The 24,040-nt window shown below is 38.2% G+C and overlaps 1 long non-coding RNA gene across 1 annotated transcript in view; it reads left to right on the top strand.

The window, feature by feature from the left end:
* Positions 1–335: 335 nt before the first annotated feature.
* Positions 336–24,040, top strand: part of LOC136012566 (uncharacterized) — a 38,299-nt gene continuing 14,594 nt past the window's right edge. The window contains exons 1-2 of the long non-coding RNA XR_010611822.1: positions 336–438; positions 15,423–15,517. This is a non-coding gene — a long non-coding RNA (uncharacterized LOC136012566). The remainder of the gene's footprint in view (positions 439–15,422; positions 15,518–24,040) is intronic.

Below are 24,040 nucleotides of genomic sequence, written 5' to 3' on the forward strand. Positions count from 1 at the left end.
AGATCAGAAGGTTGAATCAAGGATTTAATAAAATGTGTTGTACAAAGAAAGAAGTTGTGTCGGTGCGCAGAATAACAAGTGCTCATTTTTGCACTCTTCATGTGGTCATAATGAAAATTAATGCACATCTACTGAAATTGATTTAAGTTTTAATCTTACTTAGAAGTTTAAACATATCATGAATTAAATACTTTAGATTAACAGATTGGAGGTTGTCCTGGTTTCGACTGGGATAGAGTTAATTTTCTTCCTAGTAGCTGTACAGTGTTTTGGCTTTAGCCTGAGAACAATACCGATAACACACTGGTGTTTTAGTTATTGCTCAGTAGCACTTACCCCGATCAAGGACTTTTCCGGCTCATGCTCTGCCAGTGAGCAGGGGCACGGGAAGCTGGGAGAAAGCAGAGACAGGACACCTGACCCAAACTAACCAAAGAGGTATTCCATACCACAGCACGTCATGCCCAGTATAGAAACTGGGGGGAGTCACCCAGAAGGTCCACATTGTTGCTTGGGTGAGGCTGGGTATTGGTCAGCATGTGGTAAGCAGTTGTATTGGGCATCACTTGTATTTATTGTGGGTTTTTTTCCCTTTCCTCTTTTTAGTTTTATATTCTCTCACCTTGTTATTTCCCTTACTATTATTGTTGTTGTTGTCATTATTATTATTACTACTATTATTAGTAGTAGTGTACTGTACTTTAGTTATAATACTGTTTTTATCTCAATCTATGGGATTTGTACTTTTCTGATTCTCCTCCTCATCCTGCCTGAGACACAGGGGAGTGAGCAAGCGGCTGCATGTTGTTGACTTACCAGCTGGACTTAAACCACAACAGAGATATTGCTGAAAATCTTGTAGAAAAAGAAAGAAAGGTTTCTATAGTCATGTATCACTTTTCCCATTACATTTCTCTGTGTTTGAGAGGTGTGTGTTAAGTATATAGGCAGACATCATAATGTGTTGCAGTCATTTGTAGATCTTATCAGAAACAAAGTATTATCATCTTACTCTCTGCTGCTCAAATCCTATTATAGTTAAGGGATTTGTATCTTCTATGTGTGAGATAACAAAACTTAGAGAAATGTTTCACAGGGTTTTGATTCCATGTAAGTGATGGGATGACACTTGTAAGAGCTAGCTGTCTGCTACTGTAACATGCAAACAAGGCAGCTTAGAAAAGAGGCAAGAAAGTCCAAATTCAAAATAAATCTTTATTTCTCTAAATCTTACATAGCATGGCAGAATATTCAAAAGTTGTCAAAGGCTTCTGTGGTTGATTTGAGGGCTTTGTTTGTGGTTTTGTTGTTGGTTGTTTGATTGATTTTTTGTTTTTTTCTTAATTATGTTTTTTCTGAAGTGTACTGTTCTCCTTTAAGTTGTTTGTAAATCAGAGTTACAAGCTGACCTTTGAGGGAAGCTAGAGTTTGACTGCTTTGTAATTCAAGGCCCAGAAGGTACAACTTGGATTGGATCCAAGTTTTAGTATTTAGAACATAACCGGCACTTTGAAAAGTAACCCAAACAATGGGGGAATTAGCTTTCTGAACTCTAATTTATTTTGCATCAGGGAACGATTGAAGTGTTGCCACATGGTCCTTGCTATCTTGGGCAAACGTTCCTCAAGGGAAGGATCAGCCCATGCTTTCATAAATCCATGCTCAAAACTGGTATTAGTCATACTTCTGAAAAATGAGTGATTGTTGTTGAACACATCTAAGGAACTGGGATATACATCTCCTGTCCTTACATATTCTATCCAGTACACTTAAGGCTTCACCTGGGTGGACTTTATCAGAAAGCTTGAAAATTTTCTCTAACACTTTTTTATATCTGCTTTCTTCATAAAATAATGACACTTTAGTGGCTCTAATCTCGGGGGTCACAGCTTCCATTTGAAGACAGCAGGATGCTAAAAGAGCCCTTACAAATCCAATCAATGGTGTACACTGGTATTAACCTGCAGCTTCCTAATCTCCATAGAAAGAATGGCAGCTTTGGATCTGAACTTCAAATTCAGTACCACTGAGAAATGATGGGCTGGGGTGAATCTCTGGAGCTTCCATGTGTGCTTTTTTCTTGGAAGAAAAAAAAAAAGGAGAAAAAAAAAAAAAAAGTCTTTCAGCTGGCATGTCAAAGCCAGGGAAAACTGTTTTGACCTGCAGCTCTTTTCACACTGCAGGGCCAGCATTTAGCATCCTCCATCATCCTTGTTCCTGTGAAGGGGATGGGGATGAAAACCCCCTGCCTTGTGGTTCTGCCCCTTTGCGCTGTTGGCAGCTATTAGGAGCTAATGTGGGTCTTGTGAGATTGGTCTGAGGTAGAGGAAGAGGGTTTTACTCTCTGTGCAGCGCAAGGTTCAGCTGTGCTGTGGATAAAACTTGGTGGCTTTACTGAGCAGAATGGTAGTACACAAAGTTAATAAACTGTTCAGCAACAAACACTGTTGGCTGGAATTATTTCTCCTTAGTCAGATTCCAAAGCAAAAATAGATACTCCAGAATAAGATTCGTTTTGTAACTGCAAGTGCCATTGTTGCACAAGGAATTGCATATATTGATTAAAAACTCTTAGAAGAGAAGGGAAATGAGCTGATGACAGTTCAAAAATTATCTTTTTCAACAAAATATTGCTTAAGGCCATGCAAGGAAGAGAAGAAGAAACTAAATTGATGTGACGGAGAAAAGGGAATATGTTATCATCTGTGTGTTTAGACAGATAAAGCAAAGAAAAAACAAAGAAAAAATGTTTGAAATAAACTTTGGAAATACATTTGAGATATTATAAATAATACATTTGAAAATTATAGATGTGGAACTGGAAAACTCAAAGATGCATTTCATGAAGTGTATAAATTTTTGGTTTTTAGAAAGAACATTTATCCATTTCTTTTAGCTGCTCATATCTTTTACAGACCTTGAATAAATATAAATTATTAAAATTGCACAAAAGCAGATACATAAGTAAAATACAAAATTTTACAGGTAAGAGCTACCTTATTTTGAAATATGTACTGGAAATGCGAGGGTCTATTCCCATGCATGTAGTGGTTTTCCTTTCCTTTTTATTTCCCTTTTGTGACACTGCTGTATCTTTTCATTAGTTGAAAATTCAGAAAAAGCAATACTAATTACAGCATCTTGATAAATTGCCTTGTAGTACTATGAGAAGTAAGCCTTTACTAATTCAGAGAAGTAGAAGAGTAGACAATTTGCCTCACTGAAGACTGCAGTGCAAGTCACTACAGTCATACCAACATGAAGTATTTTAAGTCCAAAAAGTGTATTTGTTGCCTTTGTTGACTTTAGATTGTATTTAGATAATAGGTAACCTAAGAAGGAATCAAAAACGGTATGTATCTTTTCCTTAGGGCCAATTCTTTATGAAGTCCTGAGTTAAAAGCAACTTCAAGAGGTGCTATGCAGTGTGAAAAAGGAAGATCAGATATGTCTTTCAGTTGATTCTGTTTGGATATATGCAATTGGTTTGATATAGTGTAAGGATGTGATAATGTATGATAAATATATAATATGTGATAAATATGTGCTCTATATGGAGGAATAAACCAGCACAGCCAATAGCTCATTTTTAACATGTAAGTAGCACCTTGGGTACATCTATAAACGTGTTAGCCCTTGCTAGGATTTCTGGTGCTTTATTAAGACAAGTGCAGAAAGTATGCAGCAATACTGAGCAAATCCATTTAAGCATGTTGTCATGATGGAGCTTCAGAAATAAATCAAATTCCAAAATATTAATTCAAAGTTAACATCAACCAACCTGTTAATATCTTGTCTTCTTCCCAAGAGGATTACAGTAGGTATACCAAAGATAAATAAATAATCAACACCTATTGTAATTCAGAAGATGATGATGGAGGAAACACAAGTCCTACTTTTAACAGAAATGCTAAATGGTATGAAAAGATAAATGTGAGTCTCCACGCAAGATCATCGTGCGCAAAATTTGGAGGAGATATTAAAATCCTAACCTGAATCCAGATTTGGTGTCCAGTCTTTCATGGAAGAAGCCAACTTAATTTCTTTAAATTGACTATTGCTGTACGTTGGAATTTGGAAGCTGACTCTTGGAGATGTGCAATCCTAAAATCCAGATTGCTCCAATACAAAAGAACAGTTAAATGTTTACAATAATAAGCAATCTAGGCTAAAATTTCCAAAGCTCCTTTAAAAAGTTACACTTCAGATCTGAATTTACTTAATCAGATGGAGGCCATGGATGTGACAACTGGCTTACACTTATATATTTCACTAACTTTAATTGCAGTTTCTTCCATGGGATGGAATTGGACACCCTGCTCATTACAAAATGTCACTTTTACCATTATGGAAGTAATTTTCATGTTTCTCATAAACCAGGACTATAGACACATGTATTTAAGAGATGATTGATTTTTTTTAATCCTTTCTCAGCATTAACTTCTATTGCAAAATTGTGCTTGAAGTATTTTTCTTTATATTTATGGGCAAAATTAACCGTTCGCTCTCAACTAAAGGACAAGAAAGTATGACAAAAGGAGCTCGCACAGTGGAGCAACAGGAAAAACAACTAATAAAACAACCAAATATCTGTAAATAGGACTTTATTCTTAAGAGAAGTCTTGGCAACAGATTTCTTGTAACAAAACCTAAAATATTTTACATAAAGAAAATTTGATGTAGATATTAAATAGATCTAAAAACCCATCAATCTTCACAAATATTCCAAACTGTAACCTTACAAGCATAAATTTATTTTTTGACTGTGCTGTCCCCCTTTTGTTTTAATTTCATACAGATCCATAAACAACTGAGATTTAATTTAGTGTTTGAGGCATGCTTAGAGATGAAATTCTCAGTGATATTTGTGGCAGAAATGTATTTTTTGTGTGAAAAAATGTCACAAACCATTCTAGGGCAGAAAGGAAAAGAAATGAGCTATTTCTAGTGGTACAGTGATAGTACAACATCACTGTGCAAAGTTTGGTTCAGAATGAACAATAAATACATAATGTCACCTCTGTGATGTAGGAGGTCATATATTACTTTCAAAAGAGACTTGAACACTTGAACCCTATTGCTAGAAATCAATGGCATTTAAGCTTTTAAGCGCCAGAGACATTGTAAAGCGGGCTTAATCTGTTTTGTTATTCGTGTGTGGGGTTTTTTCAGTTTTTTTTATACTTGAAAATTGTTTTACTAGGTTACATTTAGGGTATTTTTTGTTTGTTTGTTTGTTTTGTTCTCTAAATGCATGCCAGGAAAGAAGTTTGACAGTCATTATAGTGCAGTCCTTGTTTTTATGAAGAAAATACAAGGCTCTTGGGTGAAAAATTGGTCCATGTGTATATATCTACTATGCCCTCAGCAAGATCATCAGATCATTACAGTCTATCTGGAGTGCTATGGACATGCCACTGAAAAATATTGGATTACATTATGCCTATAAACCTCAGGCATTGTGCACTTTTCTAAATTATTCACACATAATTACTCTAGGGGATTACACTTTAGAATGATGGGAGGATGCCTAAAATCAGACAGCCATGAAGTACCTTTATTCTTCAGTATGTTCTTGGAATACATTAATCTTGAAGCTTAAAATGCACAGTGATGAGTTTACCTATTTAGAAAAGATGATGATGATTGCCGATCTGCCAGATAGCAAGTTAATTACTATATTTAACTTAGTTATTGGGAATGAAAGGCAGGCTGTGATTTCTTTTTTCACCTTTTTTTTTTTTTTTTCCAAAAGGACACTTCTAATGACAATTCTTTCTTATACGTGGCATGGCTAGTTATTTTTAGTGGATATGATTGCTGCTCAAAATTCTTTCTGTCAGAAATAACAAGTGCATTAAATTGGATCTCTTGAACAAGCAATAGAAGATTACTGTTATTAATAAAACTATTTGCTCTGGGGAGAATATAGTTTGCCTAAGGAATTTTTAAAGTATAAAGATAGCAAAGGTGATGAGGCATCTGTTTTTCCTAATCAACTTGAATATTTTCCTATTGTGAATATATATACATATATATATAAAATAATAATATTGGATACAGAGAGGAATTTTGGAAATTCAGAGCAGGTTTTATAACCTCCTCATGTAAGCATTCATGCCTTACACGGACATTTTAGTAAATTAACAGCTCTGAATGATGCATAAAATAGAAGCAGAATTGATGTCCCTTCCTTATTTCTCAGCCTGACCAGAGTATCTCAGTAGAAAGCATTCACTATGGTGAACTCTGGGGCAATCACATCAGAGAACATTCTTCATTTTTAAAGATGAAGTGAAATCTATTTTGATGACAGCTGACTTGAACACATACATCTGCTGCAGAGCCTCACTTTAAAAGTAAATAAAAATACCCTACAGAAACTCTTGGAATTGTCTTGGTAGACAATTTTGAGATCAAAATGTAGTGTTTTCAGGCATATATATCAGGTCATTTGAGACTTTAAATGTCACCCTGTGAGTGCTCCTGTTTTCTTTTGCAAAATGAAGCAGACAAAGTATTTTTCTTTTCTCCCTTGTTTTACAGTAATTACAAAATCAGAGAATAGCAGAGTTCGGAAAATAACCCTGGAGGTCATCTGGTCTGGCACCCTGTGCTTGAGCAGGGTGAGCTGGGGCAGACTGCTCAAGGTTGTATCCAAGGGTTGGAATACCTCCAGAGATGGAGACCCCACAACCTCCCTGGGCAACCTGTTACAGAGTTCAACCACCCTCACAACAGAAAAGTGTTATGTTTATATTGGGTTCCTCGTATTTCTGTCTGTGCCCATTGCTGTTGTCCTGTCACTGGCCACCCCTGAGAAGAGTCTGGCTTCCCTTTCTTTACTCCGCTGATCACATTTGTATTTACACACATGGGCCAGATCCCCTGAGCCTTCTGTGCTTCAGGATGGACAGTCCTGGTTCTCTGGCCTCTCCTTGTAACACACATGCTCCAGTCCCTTAATCATCCCTGTGGCCCATCTTTGGAGTTGCTTCAATATGTCCCTGTCTCCCTCATAATGGAGAGCCAGTGCTGGACCCAATGTGTTTCACCAGTGATGAGGAGAAGGATCAAGCCCCTTGACCTGCTGGCAACACTCCCCCTAATTGCATCCAGGAAGCCGCTGAGTCCTCTATCCGCGAGGCAAAAAAATGTCATTAAAACATTTTGCAGTTACCTCAGTTTGTGTACGCGATGGACTTTTGTGTAGAGGCAAGGTCAGGAAGGCAAGAGAAGAATATACGTAGCCAATAAAGAGAATATAAAGTGACAGTAAAATATTATTATCTTTAAGAGCCCCCAGCACTTAAAGATACTTCAAATTAATGTTGTTGCTTTCACATTTAAGTAGGAGTTTATTTAGATATTTGGTGTAAAATAATTTTTTCCTATAATATACATTTATATGCATTTTCCAACAATATACATTTCTCTATAGAAAAATGTATTTCTTTACTGGAAAAGAAAAAAATAAAAAAAAAAAAAGCAAGCTCCTGTGTTATTCCCACACAGGATTTTAAATGTAATTAGAAAGTTCCCTAAGCTGAGCAACCTTATTTTTATGGTTCCTATTTGCATACAGATAATCAAATATAGCTACTGGGAGTGTTTCTAAGTTTGAGCAAGACTGAACAACAAAAAAATTGAGACCAGAGCAGCAATGCAGATTGCAATGAGAGCTGGACACTGGAAAACATACCCTTTGAGGAAGCCTCATAAGCAATGTGAAAATGTTTGAAAAATATGCCATTTTAGAGGAGATCATGCTCCAGAACTATGAGAAACTATCCACATTTTTAGGAAGTGAGAATTCATTCATGTTATTCAAGTAATGATACAAAAACATCTGTGTATGACAGTGCAATTTGTGCTTGAGACACTTACATAATGTTAGGTTTGCATATATTAGAGCAAAACTTAGTCTAGTAAAATGGAGCTCTGTGCACACTGAGTCCTCTCAAATGGCATACCAGTGCTTTGAAAGACAGGTGAAAAGTTCTTTTGTCCTTTTTAGTCTATGATTCAAACATACAAAGTTGAAAAGAAAATGCTGTTACTAGAGTGAAAGTAATGAATCAGTTCTAAATAGTTAAAAATAGCTTTTGATAAAATCTCCAAGAGAAAGGAGATTTAGGATTAAAGGAAATTGTTAATTAGATTAAATCTTTCCATCCTGATGTGGCTCATGAGTGTAATTAATCTTCTTTTAAACACAGATGTAAGAGAACATTTTATATGGGTGAACTGTACGAATTATCCAGGAAGCTGTTGAGTGAGGTTATATACGTATTTTTATGCCTAAACTTGTACATGAGCGATAAGTATTGTGGATGTTAGGACTCACAAAAGGACAAAACCAAACATACCCTTAAGGTCTTTAATTCCAGATGCTGCATTGTTACAAAAGTTTTGTTAGTGTTTCATACAGCTACCTTTTACAGTGAAGTTTCACCACTTCCCTGGAAAAATCTTGTATATGCAAGAAAAAGAAACCTGGTTCATGCTCTTTGAAGTTATAATCTGAGGTGAAAACAACCAACGTGGAGCAGATTTTTGTGGAATATAATGCAAGAACCAGTGCAGTTTATAGCTTTGTGGATGCTTCTAATACCCTACTTTAAATGGTGTTAAATAGGAATTTTGCCACTGACCTTTCAGAAGGTGAGACTCAGAGGTCAGCATAAAATAAGGTTGTTGTGTAGATAAGGATTGTATTACATGGCAAATTACTAATGTGTGTTCTTACAATACTTGCTAATAATCTGCAATTTTAACAAATAAGCATTTCCTTCTTTGATTAGTTTCTGTGTTAACGTCTTCTTTCTCCTCCCACCACTGCAGTCCAGCGTTGGTTTTGCCCTTTTTCCATACCATGAATGTGATGACAGCTACCAAGTTACATATCTCCATTAGGTTTTTCTATTAGATGTCACAACAGATTAGAGATGATGTATTACCCAAAAAAGAGAGCTTACTGTACATGTAGGATTAAAAAACCCAACCAAACAAGAAGATATGCCAGTGCATGCATGCAAATGTGTGCATGATCATCTATTTAAATTCAGATTTAAAAGAACTGTATGCACTAGACCATCAAATAATAATTTAAAAAATAAAACAACTAATTGAAAACTTGTTACAGACTAAAGTTTTTAAGTTATACATATAGCAAATGAATTTTACAACTTTTTTTTTCTTTGTTTCATAGAATCTGTCCACATCAGTTATTTTTACTTCTTAAAAAGCACCCAGGTTCCACACTACCAGATGGAACAACTCCCAGGTTGTAAACACTCTTGCATGAAGTCCACTGTCATCCCACATACCAGGGATTTTATTTAACATTTACTTAACCAAAAGGGGAAAAGTTCCAAGTGGAGGCAGTGTCATTTCCATGGTCATTTCAAACAGCAAGACACAAACCAACCAAATCAAGTTTTGTTTGTTATGGCAATTGTTGAACTATTTGCAGAATTCTACGTAGCTGTGAATTTTGAAAAGTATGTTCTCAGGTTACTAGATGCTGTAAGCTAAATGCTAATAAAAATATAACTCATTGCAAAGGTGCACATTTGTAGGTCATTGATGCAGTTGTGTAATTTTAGAAAAATTCTGTAAAGTCATAGCTAGAGTAAAATACAGCTACAGCAAATACTTAAGGGATTAAGAGGGGAAAAAACAATAATTTCATGTAGAAATCCTTGCAACCTCCGGGCAAAATGCTTTGAGGATTTCACTGAAAGGAGAAGACATAGAAACAAATCAAACCAACAAGCAAATAAATAATCCTAAAATATAACAAATATTGCATCTACTATATTCCTGGCTACATTTTTATATGCTTCTTTGTTGCATTGGAAGGTACATTTTCCTAATTATATACTATAAATAAAATTTTATATTAATTATCATGAAACAGCACAACTTTCTACTCATAGTCTTACAAACCTTTTGCAAAGCCCTTAAAATGTGTAAACTATTCTGGGATGAAGAAAACGCTTCCGCTTTATAGTGTTCATAAATACCAACAGAATGTGTCATTATGGTAAGAAGAGAGAGGCTAGTGAGTTAAGAATATCTTTTCAGAGTGATAAATATTTTCACGGGCGATTTTAGTCTTTATATTGAGTTTATGGTTAGGGTTTTTTGTCACCTACAAAATTGAACTTGTTTTCAGAAGAGAATGTCTCAATTCTACTGGTGACAACATTTGATGCAACACAGAGACTATAGTTCAGTCTTACAGCAGACCACAATTTTCCAAGAATTTCAGATTAAGTGGTCAATAACCTTTCTTTAAATCATCGTGTTTAGCAGCAGTTTATGGTAAACACTACTATAAAACCAGTATCAGAATTATACCTCAGATGTAACTGAGCCTATTTAGATTATCAAAACAGAGGGGCTTTTCAAATTCTTCTGAAAGAGTATATGGAAATAATTTAAAAATAAATTGCTCAATCCACTTGGATGAGTAGCAGTTGCTGATAACCAGCAAATGTTACAGGGTGTTACAATTTGTTATGAATTTGGACCATTCTGTAAGTGACTGTATATATTAGGTTATAATGAAACCTGCTGGTGGCGTGCTAGGGACATCAATATTAGATTTAAAATTGACTTGTGGAAAATGCAGGAGTTCTCAGATCCAACTGATCAAGGTCTCATGCTGTCACTGCCCTCTTGGCGCCATGTTTGTAGCTTTGGGGGAGTTGTATCATCAGTCAGCTTTAAACGGGTTTTGCTGCAGGTTCTTTTTTTCTTTCATAATTTTTCATCCAGCTTTGGATTTTCTGGAAGAAGAATGGATTTGCTTAAATGGGTTAGAAGAGGTGATAGGAAGCTTAGCAAAATGTAGGCAATGTTTCTTCAGATATCCCTTTGTGCCTTATGGGAAGCTTATTCCTTTAAATTGAGTGTGCAATGAATGGTCATAAGAGGAGGTTGTTCCTAAGAACAGATGAACTATTTCCAGATTGTATCAGAGGTCCTTCAGACCCTATAGTCTGTCTAGTGGTGGACAACTCCTGAAGTACAAGAATCAGGATTTAGATGCATTGATTCACACTTTTGGCAAAGACATATATTGAATGTTTTCAATAAAAGTTCACAAGACAGTTTGTATTTATGAGCTGTTCATCCTGCATATAAACACATTACTTTTATGGTAACATGCAACAGTCTTGCACCGAAGGCACCTTGAAAACAGCAGATAACATATTCTGTACCTTATTCAATTTGCAGCACAAGGATCTGTGGCACATCAATTGAAAGCTGCTGCAATTTGAACACAAGCATTAAAAACTGATTCCAGGATAAAGCAGCATAAAAGTTTTAAATATCTATGTAACACTACATTACATAGAGAGTTTCAGGTTACTGAAAATTTCTCTTTTGCAAGGCGCTTTTTCCCCCCTCTTTTTTTTTTTTAATATACATGTGCAAAGTTATGCAAAGTACTTTTATTTTTCTCTTCTGTATTTTGTTGTCAGGTTCTCTTACATTTGATGTAAAGTGTGTGTACACATTCAGCTATTAAGTTCATTTGCTCATCAGTGTAGTGGCAGCATCAGAAGTTCGTATTTTAAGTCATACCTAAAAAAATTTGCATTCTCATTTTCTCCCAATGGAATACATGGATTTTATTATCGGACTTGGTCAGGAGCTGGCAGCTCGGCTCCTTTGGTGATTCTCGCCACTCAGAGTTGAATCTCCTGGATTCTGTGTTTCCCCTCGCTCTGGTGTTGAAAGTGTTCTCTCTGGAGCTCCTCACCTTGGCAAAAATCAAATATGATAATGTTGAAAGTTCTGGAAACATCTGTATATGTATATATATGTATACACACATGGAGATGCACATAGGCATACTCAGTTTCATTTCTCCGTGGTGTAAAATACTGTATTTCAAATAAAGTTATGACTGCCCTCATCAGGTGATAGCACATTAAAGTTTTCTGAAGAGACCTTTACGTGTCTTATGCTTTCCTGGTTGCTTAACTTAGGCGCTGAAAATGTTAATTTAAAACAGAAGCTTAGGTATTCTTTCAAATCAACTGCATGTAATACAGCAATACTTAGAATCATAAACCTTAATACCACACTGATTTATAGCAATACTGAATCATAATTAACCTAAAGGAAACATATAGTTCTGAAGCTGATTTTAGCATTGTTTCTTTCAAAAAAACAGGTCAAGATCAAGATTTTAAAAAACCTACTGAGATTTCAAGTAGCTTGTTTTTACTGATTCCTTTTAAGAGCTTAAACGACATTGAACTAATTTATACATCCTTGCTTCACTATTTGTTTATGACAAGTGACGGAAAAAACAATTATAGTGATAATTCTGCCTGCTGCTTGTCTTTTTTGGGAGTAATTTATCTTATTTTCTACATCAAATTAGACAGAGCAGGAATAGTCTAACTTTGTACATCTAACATTTGGATATCTAGAGCTGATTAATCACCTGCTGAGATAAATCACATCCTATGGGTGTACAGGCTTCTGTCCAAGTAATTTCCCAGTTCATGCAGTGTGGGATTGTCTCTGATTGCAGGCAGAAACCTTACTTGGTGTCTGTATATGTATGCTAGGTATCTCTGCTGTGTCCCGTTTCAGGTGGCAGGACCCACCTGAATGGTAAGGTATGCACAACCCCATTTCAGCAGTCCTAAAGTAGCAGTCCTTCACTGGAGAAGTGCTGAATCAATGTATCATTTTCATAATTGTATGGAGGAGGAAAGAAAAGATGTTTTGCTCTTCTGTACACTGATCATATATAAAACTAGTCTGTCTGTGAGACCTATTTATAACAGTGTTCTTTTTTCTGAACATAGGGATGATTTTCCATAAAACTGACAAGTTTATGTTAAATGGAGAACAGTGTACACTATGGACAAGACTACCCAGATGTGTACAGCTTGTATCTAGACATATTTAGATGCCAGGATCAGTTAAATGTTTCACTAAGGTGTAAGTTGCCTGGAAATGCTCTAGAATGCATTTCACAGCGATTGAGAAGCAGTTGTACTTCCAGCAACTACAGTCATTTGAGCACATGAGTAATAGTCACAGAGAGCTGCAGGCACACCTTCTTGTCTGAAATTTCTTGTTGTATGAAATTACGTATTGTGTGTCATAAATCAACTTGAGAGAAAATTCTACAGCAAATATTTTAGGATTTGAAACAGCTAAGAAAATAGCAAATGTCTTGGTGACACCTGCTGCAGCAGTAACATTAAGAATGCTGTCAAGCAGAAGCCATTTGTCACCTACCCTATGTTGAGGAGGCAAAGTCAAGCCAAACTTAATCTACACTGCTTCTGTATCAGTGAAATAGCCATTTGATAAAAAAGGCTGGCTCAACAAGGGAAAGCCTTTCACTACAGTGTAAAGTGAAACAGATAGCTCTGATGAAAATTAATGTTATGTGGGCTGCACAACTCTTTTTAAACTTAACATGCATCGTATGCCGATGGAAACTTACTGCTTTTTTGACTTTTAAAATTCGTGAGTGGAATATCTGACACTTGCCTAAATGAATTTGTAAAAAATCAGATTATTTGTATGCCAAGTTAAGTGACGAATGTGTAGAACTGCACTCTGCAAATGTAAACAATTGTTTACTATCAGTTCTGCCCTGCTAAGAAACTCAGCTGGGGTCATGAAATCATAGAATCACAGAATGGTTTGGGTTGGAAAGGACCTTAACATCATCTGGTTCCAATCCCCTGCTATGGGCAGGGACACATCCCACTAGACAAGGTTGCTCAGGGCCCTGTCCAACCTGGCCTTGAACACCGCCAGGGATGGAGCATTCACAACATCCTTGGGCAGTCTGTGCCAGCTCCTCACCACCTTCACAGTAAAGAATTTCTTCCTTATATTTAACCTAAATCTCTCCTGTTTAAGTTTAAACCCATCACCGCTTGTCTTATCAAGTGCTCCAATCCCTGATGAAGAGTCTCTCTCCAGTATTCTTGTAGACCCCCTTCAGATACTGCTATATGATGATAAGGAGGATCATAATTATCATTTTGTTATATGCAAATTCCACAGAACTACCTAGCTCTTGCTTTCACTGTCTGGTTCTCCAACCCTCCCTGAATTAGCTTGCAGCTGCCAACCTGTTAGCCTTATTCTAGTTCTGCCAGTGTGACAGCTATTGTGTTACCTGACAGGAAGAAAATGATTTCTTTTAGTCTCTCTTTCATTTACATTCTTAAACTGTTGCTCTTACAATATGAAGATGTGAATGTGATTAGTTATATGAAATGTATTATTTCTCATTTTTCTGTTTGCTACCCAATAGATTTCTGACTAGGTGAAATACAGAAACCTTACAGTACCAGCTGATTAACACAGTGTTAAACGCCATATTGTATTGTTTCTGGTAAGCTGCTATGCTCACATGAGGGAGTAATAGGGATGTTGCTTCAATAAGTCTGAAAACAAAGTGTGTTCTCAGACTTTGACAGTTTCTAACCTGTGAGTCTTAAAATGACGTCTAGCTGGGCAAACTTCAGTTTGCCGCAGAAGCAGTTTAATCTTGGAATTCAAATGATTCACCTACAGGTGACCCAAAGAGGTGGTACCAGGTGTCTGCAAAGTAGATGATTTAGGACTAAATCATAGAAGGCTCATTCTCTTTTGCTCAAGTGTTGTGTTTTTCAGCATTGTTATTAATCTGTGGTGGTGATTGATAGTATTTTGCTTAGATGATGTCATAGCTGATAGAAAAGCAGGACTCATTTTTTTTTGCTTCAATAGTGTAATCCTATTCAATCAGAACAGCATAAAAAAATAGAAATTTTAAACATCTCTTGCAAAGTCCTTCCACACTGATATCTTATAAATACACTAATATAGCTGAACTAATTTAAGCCTGTGTTAACATTGCTTATGAAGCATGTCGAGTGTTTAATTGCAATGCAGAAAGAACAAATAATGAGAATAAGTTACCCAAATTATTTTATTATAAAAAAAATAATGTGATGGGCAATTAAAGTATGCATTTAAGTGTACTCATTACATTGTCATTCAAAATTACCTAAGCTAAGGTTAAAGGTGTTATTAAAAACATTAATTTAATTTGTTATATAAAAGGCAGATAATTATCATAAAATATTGCAAATGATAATGAGAAACACTTTAATGAAGTCTTGGTTTAATTAGCGAGGGTATCATTATGATTTGCCTGTGGGTAAAGTGGCAGACTGTTAATATATTTTCTTTTCATTATGATTAGAGTCTTAGTGAGTTATTTAACTTATATAAAGAAATATAGGCTTACATTTATATCTTTGGGATGTTATCTCATTTTGCTTGACACATTTATGATATTATAAAGATTTGATAAATCAGATTTCTGAAGATAGTGTTCCAAGTATTGTTTATCCTGATTAACCTTTGAATTGCAGGTAATATCCACTGCTGAGAGCACCTTACAAGAAAAATTCTTGTGGAACTTGGATGAACCAGAGAAAATTTCCTTGGTGGCTTATGGCAGTTCCAGGTAATCATTGTAAATGTATTTGAAAAGTACTTTAAAATCGTATTTATAGTATGCTAGGATGTACTTCTAACTCAAGCCAAAAATTGTTAACTTAAGCTACAACAAAAGCCAACTCAAGGTAGCTTTATTCATATAAAATTCTGAAAAAGCACCCCCTTATTAATTCTAAGAAGTTTGAATGAGCCAAAACACTAAAGTAAAAGGTATGTTCAGCTCACTGAGTTTTCATTTCCATTCAGTTTTCATTTCCAAAGTTTAAAAAATTATTTTAAAAGTAACTTCCTCTGCACCCTTTTAATAATAAAAGCACTAGAAATTGGAAAAATTGTTCTGTCAGGGAGAAATGGTTGTTCTTGAGAACTTGTTATCCTTGTGATGGTGGTCTTTTTGTTTTCTTTATGCCATTCCTCCATCCACTGCTTCTTTAGAGTTGACAAATGCCATCAGAAGCTGTGAGGTTGTTATTTAGAACAATCAGAATAATATGGAAAAATTCCCCAAACTCTGAATTAAAGTTATAATATTAGATGCAACTGGATAAGTCAGAAATAACCACATAGTGATATAACCAGAATCACTACATTCACTGTAATTTTACTAATTAAAATTGGTATATTTGACAAGTATTTCATTCTAAGAATTCCTTCAATCAAAATACTATTTTCTAAAGGAATAACATTTTTTTTCTAAAGATGAATTCTTAAATAGGTGCATATAAGTCATTAAGACATACTGTCGGCACAGATGCCTCTATACAAAAGCTGTATGTGGTGAACCCAGGACACGGTACCATGGGGAACAAACAAGAGGAATTAGAGATGTGTGCACGTCTATGGGGGTTTGATATCACAGAAACATGGTGGGATGGCTCCTATGACTGGAGTGTTGGAATGGAAGGTTACAGGGTGCTTAGAAAAGACGGGCAGGGAGTTGCTATTTTCGTTAGGGATAGACTGGAGAGTATGGAACTCTGGAGACAGGTGAGCAGCCAATAGAGATCGGACAGGGTTAAAGGGAGAACGGCGATGGGAGACATTACTGTGGGGATGTGTTACAGACCACCTGATCAAGAGGACTCTGTGGATGAAGCACTCTATAGACAGATAGGAACAGCCTCATACTTGCTGGCCCTTGTCCTCATGGGGGACTTCAACCACCCTGATATCTGTTGGAGGGATGGTATGGCCTGGCACAAGCAATCCAGGAGGTTTCTCGATTGTCTGGAAGACAACTTCCTTCTGCAAGTAATAGAGGAGCCGACAAGGAGAGGTGCCATGCTTGACCTCGTGCCCACCAGCAGGGAAGGGCTCGTTGGAAATGTGATGCTTCAGGGCAGCCTTGGTTGTAGCGATCATGAGATGGTCAAGTTCGAGATCCTGAGGACAGCGAGAAGAGCGTGCAGCAAGCTCACTGCCCTGGACTTCAAAAGAGCAGACTTTGGGCTCTTCAGGAACCTGCTTAGTAAGGTTCCATGGGATATAGCCCTGGAGGGCAGGGGGACCCAAGACTGTTGGTTGATATTCAAGGATCACCTGCTACAAGCTCAGGACTGTTGCGTCCCAACTAGAAGGAAGTGCAGCAGGAGGGCCAGGAGACCTCCTTGGATGGATAAGGGGCTGCTAAGGAAATTTTGAAGGAAAAAAGAGGCTTATAAAAGATGGAAGCAAGGACAGGCAGCCTGGGAAGAATACAGCGATGTTGTCCAGGAAGCTAGGGACCAGGTTAGGAAAACTAAGAACCAGTTAGTACTAAACTTGGCTAGGAATGTGAAAGATAACATAAGGGGATTATATAGGTACACTGCAAATAAAAGAATAGGGACAATGTGGGCCCTCTCTAGAAGCTATCAGGAGAACTGGCTACCGTGGGTTTGGAGAAGGCCGAGGTTCTTAATGACTTCCTTGCCTCAGTCTTTCACTGGCAAATGCTCTGATCACACCATCCAAGTCTTGGAATGCAGACCCAGGAGCTGTGAGAATGAAACTTTGGGCCCACTGTAGGAGAGAATCTGGTTCAAGACCATCTTAAGAACCTGAACGTGCACAAGTCCATGGGACCTGATGAAATCCATCCGTGGGTCCTAAAGGAGCTGGCGAATGAAGTTGCTAAGCCACTGGCCATCATGTTTGAAAAATTATGGGAGTCAGGTGAAGTTCCCAACAACTGGAAAAAGGGAAATATAACCCCCATTTTCAAGAAGGGGAAAATGGAAGACCCGGGGAATTACAGACCAGTCAGTCTCACCTCTGTGCCTGGCAAAATCTTGGAGTAGATTCTCCTGGAAGGCATGCTAAGGCACATGAAAAACAACAAGGCTCTTGGTGACAGCCAGCATGGCTTCACTACGGGGAAATCCCACCTGACCAATTTGGTGGCCTTCTATGATGGGGCTACGGAACTGATGGACAGGGGTAGAGCAGTTCATGTAATCGACCTGGACTTGTGCAAAGCGTTTGACACTGTCCCACACGACATCCTTGTCTCTAATTTGGAGAGACATCAATTTGATAGATGGACCACTCGGTGGATAAAGAACTGGCTGGATGGCTGCACACAAAGAGTTGTGGTCAGTGGCTCAATGTCTGCTGGAGACCAGTAATGAGTGGTGTCCCTCAGGGATTTGTGTTGGGACCGGTCTTGTTCAAGATCTTTGTCAGTGACATGGACAGTGGGATTGAGTGCGCCCTCAGCAAGTTTGCCGATGACACAAAGCTGTGTGGTTCAGTTGAGACGATGGAGGGAAAGAATGCCATCCAGAGGGACCTTGACACACTTGTGAGGTGGGCTGATGCCAACCTTACGAAGTTCAACCATGTCAAGTGCAAGGTCGTACACCTGGGTCAGAGCAATCCCAGGCACAGCTACAGGTTGGGCAAAGAAGAGATTCAGAGCAGCCCTGTGGAGAAGGACTTGGGAGTGTTGGTGGATGAGAAAATGAACATGAGCTGGCTTCAGTGTGCTCTTGCAGCCCAGAAAGCCAACTGTATCTGAGGCTGCATCAAAAGGAGTGTGACCAGCAGGTCGAAGGAGGTGATCCTCTGCTCTGCTCTTGTGAGAACTCACCTGGAGTACTGTGTGCAGTTCTGGTGTCCTCAGCATAAAAAGGACATGGAACTGTTGTAACTAGTCCAGAGGAGGGCCATGAGGATGATCAGGGGACTGGAGCACCTCCCATATGAAGATAGGCTGAGGAAGTTGGGGCTGTTCAGCCTGGAGAAGAGAAGGCTGTGTGGAGACCTCATAGCAGCCTTCCAGTATCTGAAGGGGGCCTATAAGGACGCTGGGGATGGACTCTTCGTCAGGGACTGTAGTGACAGCACAAGGGGTAATGGGTTAAAACTTAAACAGGGGATGTTTAGATTGGATAGAAGGAAGAAATTCTTTACTGTGAGGGTGGTGAGTCACTAGAATGGGTTGCTGTCCTGGGTTCAGCAGTAGCAGTCAGTTTTTCTCCTTCTTAGTAGCTGGTGCAGCGCTGTGTTTTGACTTTCAGCCTCGGACCAAAGCCGATAACACCGATGTTTTTAGTTGTTGCTAAGTAATGTTTAATCTGACTAAAGACTTTGTGAGTCTCATGCTCTGCCAGAGACGAGGGAGGCTGGGAGCAAGCAGAGACAGGACACCTGACCCAAGCTAGCCAAAGAGGTATTCCATACCACAGCACGTCATGCCCAGGGAGGTAACTGGGTGTTACCCAGAAGGGCACGGGCTCTTCAGGGGGTGTCAAACTCGTTTGGCGGTGATATTGTATTCTCTTCCCTTGTTATTTTCTCTTATCATTATTATCATTGGTGGTAGCAGCAGTGATTTGTGTTATACCTTAGTTACTGGGCTGTTCTTATCTCAACCCGTGGGAGTTACATTCTCTCAATTCTCCTCCCCACCCCTCCGGGAGCGGGGTGGGGAGGGTGGGGAGGAAAGAAAGAGGGAGAAAGGGGGGAGAGTGAGAGGATGAGCTGTGTGGCTCGGTTTAAACCATGACAGTTTCTCAGGGAAGTTGCGAATGCTCCATCCCTGGCGTTGTGCAAAGCTGGTCTGGACAGAGCCTTGGATGATATGGTTTAGTGTGAGGTGTCTCTGCCTGTGGCAGGAGGGTTGGAACTTGATCTTAAGGTCCTTTCTAACCCTAACTGTTCTATGATTCTATGATTCTGTGTAGTGCTTATAGCGTATTTTCAGCATTAACTCCAATATTGCATGAGTTCTTCGATCAGATATTCTTTGATGCTGAGACAAGGCGAGCAACTCATTTTGCACTCTAAAATCTAGCTAATCAGGCATAATAACAGGTGATTGAAGGAAGGCAAATAAAAGAAGTATGTTTTCCGTTAATCCATTAATTAATCATTTATTCTAAAATACTGACTATGACCAGGTTTTCATACACTTTTTCTGCAAATTCTTGCCTGCCTAGATTTCCTTCGTGAGCCAATGAGACCGTTGCTAATTCCTGCTGAGTGTATCAAAGCTCTGTAATAATTTATATTTTTTTTCACACCTAAGAGGAAGTTATATGCATTTTGTCCTCAAGATTCTGGAATTTTAACCTCTGTATCCTGCAAATCACTGTGTTCTTAAAGGCGAAGTTGTGTGCAGTTTAGGAGGATTTGCGGAAAGGAGACTGGAGATGGCTAGCATAACATTATATGATTTTGACATCTCAGTGCTACCAGAGCTACATGTATGAATGCACTAAAAGCCGACTTAAGTACTTCGACCCATGATGCAAGATATCTTCTTCCCTTTCTTTGGCCCATTAACACCTGAGCAGTGTTGTATTATTTGTTTATTAGCCTACATAAATGTCTCCCAGCAGCATTTTTGTATGGATAAAAAAGTGTACTTTTGGAAGGTATCTCATGCTCATACCAAATGTGCATGCTTTGGTTTTCACTGATTCTATGGTGAGTGCAAATGACCCTCCCTTAAGATGAAAGTAACCTGAAAAGTGAACTTACAAGCAGTCCCCATCCTTGAACAGGTGTAAAGTCCACAGGATCAGACCAGAGTCACTTCATAGTAAACCCCTTGAAGCATAAATAGTATGGATATCAGATCCTCAACACAGTTGTTTTTACTCTTTGTGGGTCATCTGAGCTCCTAGCTCCGCTCTGCTTAAGTACACACAGCCTGTGTTTCAATCTACGCATGGTTCAGATATCTATTTGGGCAGAGATCTCCACATCACTGTCTGCCAAACAGCAGAGGTGTATTATGCTCTTACACACAGCTGGGTACGTTCCAGCTGAAGCTGCAGTGCAGTGTAAATTCTGTATCACATCCTTAGTTGAGTAAACTAAATCAGACTTACAGTGCCTCAAAGCTGATAACAAGGTTAGTAAAAAAACTTGAAGAGGGTGTAGTTTTGGGTTTGTAGTGGTAGAAATTTTCACTTTCTGATACAACAAAAGCATTTTACCTAGCACACATGGTGCACAGTTAATGAGAGATACTTCTACTGACACAGTCCTCTTAAGGCAGAGGATTTCAGGTTTTTTTAGTTGTAGACACAAAACTTCCTAGATTATTAAAAATTGCTTTATGTCAGAGACTAGAACTAGATAAAGTACATGACCTGTTGCGTGAGATATAATTAACTTAGGAGCAGCTTGGCCATATCTGAAGCAATAGAAAGCAATTTTCTTGAGAAAGGTTGAAAAAATCCATATTGATCAGTAGTAAGTAGTAAAAATTTATTGCAATGTTGTCAGTTGCCTTATTCCAAATCAATACAAATCTCACCAAAAGCTTCTTAAATGCAATAAGAATCTGACAAGGCCTTTTTGTCACAGATTAGTGTTAGAGCAATGAAAAGGCCCCCAAGGAAAACTTGTCTCTGACCAGAATGCCAGCTGTATCCCATTTCAGCAGTACTCTGTTTGGTGCAGGACATCTTTATTGGCATTTTGGAACCTTGAAGAAAAGCTTAATGTTTTATCAGTTAACTCATGCAAATGTTAAGAAATGCCTAAAGACCTTGTGTTTCTGACTGCTTTTATCAAATCAAAGTTGTTAGCTTTCAGAAGAAAAAAATTCAATCAGGCACTGGAATAAGAACGAAAGATTGATGACAGGAGAAGTGTTCTTTCTGTTTACAACTTAAAGAAAAAACTTTCATCAAAATCTGTTTTCATCAGAGCACCAAGACCCCATGACAGGATCTTAGATCCTGAAACTAGCACACAATGATAGGAGACTAATACTTTCCTTAGAAAAGCATTCAGAACAATTTCAACTTATCTATAACCTAAATTTGGATGTTCATAAATTACTTTCCCAAAGCTGTACAATCTAATTTCAGGTAGAACTAAGACAACATCCCCTATACTTTTAGAACAAATATTTTCCAGGAATTCTGGTTGTACTAGCATTTGATCAATTAACTGGCTTTACCATAGTAGTTTTTATAAAAAGAGCTGTTTTAGTTATTAAATTATCATGTCCTTCACTATTTCTGCAGAAAATGCACCCACGCATTCATTAAAAATTAATGAATTGAGAATTAGTGAAAAGTATCTACTTAACAAGTTTCAAATCATGCATTTTTCAAAGCTGGAAATGATCCCTTGATTTCTCTGGGGACTAGGGACCTGACTGCCTGTAAATGTGTAGCCACAAATAGTGCAAATCCTACTGAAAGACAATGGCTTTTTTGATGATAAATCACTTATAACTTGCTAAAAAACCACATTGTTTTTGTTCTTTGTAATGTGATTTAGCTCTTTGTCCCTAACTCTTTCAAAAGACACTTGCAGACATCCTGAGTGTGCACTGGATTGGTGTATTCACTTATGCTAAATCAATCCACACTTTTAGAATGTTGTGGTTTAAACCCACCCACAAACCTCGTTTACTCACTCCCCCACTTCTTGCCCTCCCCCTGCTCCTGGAGGGACGGAGAGGAGAATCAAAAAGAATACAACTCCCATGGGTTGAGATAAGAACAGCCCAGTAACTAAGGGATAACACAAATCACCGCCGCTACCACCAATAATAACAGTGCTAAAGGAAATAACAAGAGGAAAGAATACAACACCTCAACACCAGCCGACCGATAACTCGCCCCACTCCCCCCAGCCGAGCACCGACCGATACCTCATCCAACCCTGCAGTCCCTCTACCCCTTCCGGGTCCCTCCAAGTTACATCCTGGGCATGACGTGCTATGGTATGGAATACCTCTTTGGCTAGTTTGGGTCAGGTGTCCTGTCTCTGCTTCCTCCCGGCCTCCCCTCCTCCCTGGCAGAGCATGAGGCTCAGAAAGTCCTTGGCCAGACCAAACATTCGAGCAGCAACTGAAAACATCGGCGTTATCACCACTGTTCCAAGGCCAAAAGATCAAAACACAGCACTGTACTAGCTCCTAAGAAGGAGAAAAATGACTGCTGCTGCTCAACCCAGGACATAGAACTAGACATTCGTCTCACTCAAAAGACAGCAAATAATAGAAAGAAACTGCTTCCTGAACTTTCTCTTGGGTGTTTTGAATTATGCAAGTGCTGCTTCTGTGTTGCAGTGTTCCACCCAAACCTGGACAGTTTGTCTAGAATGCTTGCTTCCAACCAAGACAAAGCTACTCCACTTCCAAGGCAGAGTCTGATAGAGGCCATCCACCAATTAATAAAAGATAATTAGCTATGTAGAGAGCAAAGGCAACTTTTGGTTGAAACCGTGTATATTATTGTGACAAATATTTAGTAGTCTTTTTTCTTAGATGCAAGGTTTCCCATGCATCACTACTTAAAAACATGAGTAACAAATAAGAGGGTGATGCAGTGTGTCTATAAATGAAGATACTGAAGATTACGTACGGAAGGCCTGCAGAGTAGAGGACAAAGTGCAGAATGCAGAGCTCCAGAGTAACTAGAAAGGAGAGAGAGAACACTACAGTACCACTTCCCACCTCACTCTCTCCCAAAATAAAAGACAAAAGCAAGTGGGAATGCTATTAGGGAGAACAGGTAGAAATTAGCTTTTCTTTATCTTGGTGCTAATATGTTGAGTCATGTGTCTGACGAGCTGCAGTTGAAAACCAGCAACTTTTTGGGAGACTGCTGCATACCTGTAAGGAATAAAATCACTCAGGCCTACCTGTTCCACACAAGAACTCAAACCTCTGGATTGGTAATTATGAAGCTTTAAAGTGACTGACAACAGAACCAGAATTGTCATTCCCAAATTTGCAAAATTGGAAGATTTCTGGAACCTTTCATTTTTTATGATATTGCAGTGAGGAAGAAACCAAAGCTGAGAGTCACACTTCCAATGTGGAATTAAACATGCGGAAAATACAGTTTCTGCTTATCAAGTTGCAAAATGTAACTACACCAGAGATTATGTTTTCATTGGTGAGGAAGACCATGATAGAAAAGACCAGTAATCTACAGAACACACAGAAACAAACCCAGCCCTGAAAGCAACTGAAAAGGAGGAATCAGCAAGATGAAAATGGAGGTATATGGAAGATGCGAAAGCAAAAAGGATTGAAGCAGTGACTGGCATTTGGAAATAGGTGCTGCATTTA

Source organism: Lathamus discolor, chromosome 4 (genome assembly GCF_037157495.1).
Source record: "Lathamus discolor isolate bLatDis1 chromosome 4, bLatDis1.hap1, whole genome shotgun sequence".
NCBI classification, from domain to species: domain Eukaryota; kingdom Metazoa; phylum Chordata; class Aves; order Psittaciformes; family Psittacidae; genus Lathamus; species Lathamus discolor.